Genomic DNA, 4,038 nt, shown 5'->3' with positions numbered 1-4,038 from the left:
ATTAACATTTGTAAATCTGTTGTAAGCGTCTTTTTGCACCAGTTTTCATTTTCAAAACATGAGGGGTGGGTGTTGATGACTTATCCGTCTATATTTCTATTTACATTGTAGTGCCAGAAACTTAATTATACAATCTGACATGCCTCAAAACGGATAATGTATAGTTACACACTGATTATGAGCAAGACTTTATTAGACCCATCTCCCACAATGTGACATGCAGTTAGTCTGCAAGAGTGCTGTGACTGCACATTGTATACTATAGAGGTAATATTAATCCAAAAACATTAAATATAATAGTAAAGCACTGACAGGGAACATTTTAGTGCACAATGACTTCTTTAGGCAAGGTTTGCTTTAACACTTAGTAAGGTCTAAAATTTGTAGTTCAGCATTTTCACAGTGGGGTTAGTATTAATACTTTTACTTAATGGACCTGAATACTTCCTCCACCTCTAGTTTGCATACCCACAGCCTAACTGCACCTGAGTATTAACGCCAGAGCCTTCCCCTTTAAGAAAGGTGGACTTGTGGGTAAACTGAGTGTGTGATGCGTTAGCTAGTTAGCTGCTAGCAGTTATTGCATTTTCTCTTGTGATTTTTTTTCTGGCGTTGTGGAAAAACTCCAATAAGAGAAAACGGGATCAGAGTGATCGTGTTTGACCCGCAGCTTCCAGAGCTCAAGGGAACAACAGCCAGTTCAAAACAGGGCAATGCCAAACTGGCCATGTGGGTAGTTCATTTTAGAAGGGGCATTATGGCCATATGGTGGGTCATCCACAGCACTGGCCATCGTATAATTCCTGCCTTGCAGATATAGTGAAAATCTTTATTCACTTAATACAGGCCAAGTCGGATGTCACATTCCAAACTGGCAAAGCTAAATTTTGTTATTGAAAAGTGCAGTAAGAGTTAATGGAGGTCATTTGCAGTAAAGGTAAAATGTTGGCAGATAGGCTCCATTAAATCCACAATACAGTAGATAAACTGCTGCGATTATCCTTTCAGCTCATCTCTGTGCCTGTGGCCTGGATCTGAGGGCTACTCAACTGCCTTGTCTCCCCACACAAAAGAGCACCTTGCCAGGCACATAATCCTCTCAGACCCCCCCATAGAGCCTGGAGCTCTGGATCTCCCCCTGGAGGCCGCAGCTAACCACTAACAACTTACAGCATCTGGACAGTCGTCACTAAATGCTAATGACAAATACAATGAGTTGGTGATTTCAATTGTATAGTTGTCCAGGGGTCCAGAGAATGGGGTTATTTTTGAATAGCACGTTAATATATTCTGCACACATTTTCAGTGATGCTCAGGGATTTTTTCTAGGAAGTGAACGATGAGGCAAAGCGGAGAAGGTTAGAAAGGGAATAAGTGGTGGGGGTGTTCAAATCCTTCCAAGAATCTCCCCCAAAGCTACAGAATATGTACTGCTTTTTAAATACCCAAATCAGTTACACTGCGAAAGCACACACACACAAACACAAAAACACTGCAGTCTGGAAAGTCTCTCAGACCCCCCCTGGTGCCTCTAGCCCAGTTTTTCTCATTTTCCATCTTCTTGTGTGCTGACACCACTTTCTTTGAGAACCGAAAACAAAAAAAAGCCTCCAGAGAACAACTAAGGCATTGAACTCCTATTAACATCACAAACACACACACACACAGACACACAAATTAATTATGAACCAACCCAAGGGTCCATCATGTTTTCCAATAGTAACAATAATTTTTGCAATTTGCTACTTGATAAACCTTAATGCTACTCTGTGATCATAACGCCCCCTTTATGCTATTATTCCAATTTCTAATAATAAGATAATGAAACCGATGTTAGATATGACAAGCTTTGGCTTAACTTTAGTCTTCCCAGCCAAAAACAAAAAAAACTTTTTTAATTTGTTCTTCTTGCTTCTATTGTAGAACTACATAATGTCTATGGTTGAGGTGTCCTTTGGATGCTGTAACCCCTTAACTTTAGCTAAGCTGGGGAAAAAATAAGAATTTAAAACAGCAAAACGTCACACAGCACTTTACTAAAACCCCTCCTCTCTAGTGTCTTAAGAAAAACTACTTTACATGTTTGTGAGCATTATCTGTCAAGACTGCAACTGGTCCTAAATGTTATTAAAATTAAAACAAAAACAGTACAACACAAGATGTGTTGTATTCCTACGTTTTTCATGAAGAATTGTTAAAAAAATGGAGCAGTGCACGAGCCTCTGTTTAAACTTTCACTTTCTGATATGTGAGGGAGAATCCCCACACTCAGTGATGTACATACTATGGTGTTACTATGGTTACCAAATGATGTTGCATAAATACAAACTGCACCAGTCGAATCAGAAACAGGGTTACGGTAGACCCCTGGGTCATACATCTGAGGATGTGGTAAACAGATTTACTTTAGAACATCCAAGGCACATGCTGAACTGCTGTGCTGTGTGCATGGACCTATTATTGGGCTGATAAAGTCAAGTAATGTGTTTTCATCACAGTGGGCGACTGAATGGAACATTGCTGGAATTCCGTTCAGTCTTTGTCAGATAAAAAAATCGAATTTAGAAATGGGGGTGGAAACCGTGCCGGTGAGGCCTACCTGTTGGAGCTGTGGTCGTCTGTGGATGGGATGTCGAATTAATGTGAGGAGCTTCTGTTAGACTCTCTCTGTCTATCCAACTGCCTGATGAAGAAAGACAGACACACAAAGACATCAATGGATTGTATTCAACCTTTCATTTATCAAAGCCAAAAAACAGCCATGTTTGAAGTAACACCCATGCAGGTCCACAACACTAACACTGGGAGCTAGCTGCTTGGATAAACAGCAGTCACTGAGCACACACACTGCAGGAACTGGGGATTCAGTGCCTTGCTCGAGGGTAGCTTGACAGCAGCAAATTTCCCATGAGCATTAGCTGCGGTCAATGATCTAACCTTTGTAGAGCCGGCTGTCAATATTCAACTGTGATTAATTTCCATCAATATAAGGTTAGGTCCTAAAGAAATGTATAGCAGGAAGATACAGAGAGGACACACACACACACACACACACACACATACACACACAATTAATAACAGAGACAAGAAACAAAGGTGACTTTACCTCCCACCTCCATCAATTCATCTTGCAACTCAATACTACTCTCTCTCTCTGTGTGTGTGAAGTGGGCATCTACTGTACCAAGGCTAAAGCTCCTTTTAAGCCCACACCACATTTTCTTTATCTTTTTGGCTTGCACTGACGGTTGTTAGCCTTACACAGCTGCTATTCATGTTGAGGTGTTGAGTGTGCTGGGAGTGCATTTGTGGTGTAGCTCGTATGAAGCATTTGGCAGAGTGCTGGAGATGCCGTGTTATTGGGCTGTAGCTCCGGGCAGCAGAACTGCAGACACATGTATTATTAAACAGCAGCAATCATGAAAGGTGTTTCCTCTCCCCCCTTAAGGAGGATTTTGTATTCTCCTTTACTGCTTTCTCCTCCCTCTATTATCTCCCAGGGTGTCTTCGGCTCTAAAACTCAAAGAAACTCATCAATTGCCTAAATGTAAAAGCAAAAAGGAACATGTTGTGAATTTCGATATTAAAACACAACTACGGTTTTGACAGATGTAAGACATTTATGTTTATTGAATACCAGGAATCCTACATTCATTCAATCCAATACAATATAGAGCTGAAGTTCATTAACAGATAATTAATTGGCAATTACTTTGATAATCGGCTAATCCTTTCAGTCCAACAAAATGTTGAATATTCCCTAGTTACAACTCCTTCTTCTTTGGGTTTTGCACTGTTAGTCAGAGAAAATAAGACTGAAAGTTGAATTCCTGAAAATGGTGCTGGGTATTTTATTTTATTTCATTTTGGGGGGGGGGGGGATCAAGATCAGTCAATAATGAAAATAAATGTTAGTTGTAGCCCAAAACAATATCTTACCCATAGTGTGACAAATAAACTTAAGTTTAAAGACCTAATTACTAGCTTTTTGAACACTTGCATCTCAGGGTTTACTTCAGTGGAACTGGCTCATTTGTC

Source organism: Morone saxatilis, unplaced genomic scaffold, assembly GCF_004916995.1.
Source record: "Morone saxatilis isolate NCDOM2014 unplaced genomic scaffold, NCSU_SB_2.0 Contig1, whole genome shotgun sequence".
NCBI classification, from domain to species: Eukaryota; Metazoa; Chordata; class Actinopteri; family Moronidae; genus Morone; species Morone saxatilis.
This window is presented reverse-complemented; position numbering follows the sequence as displayed.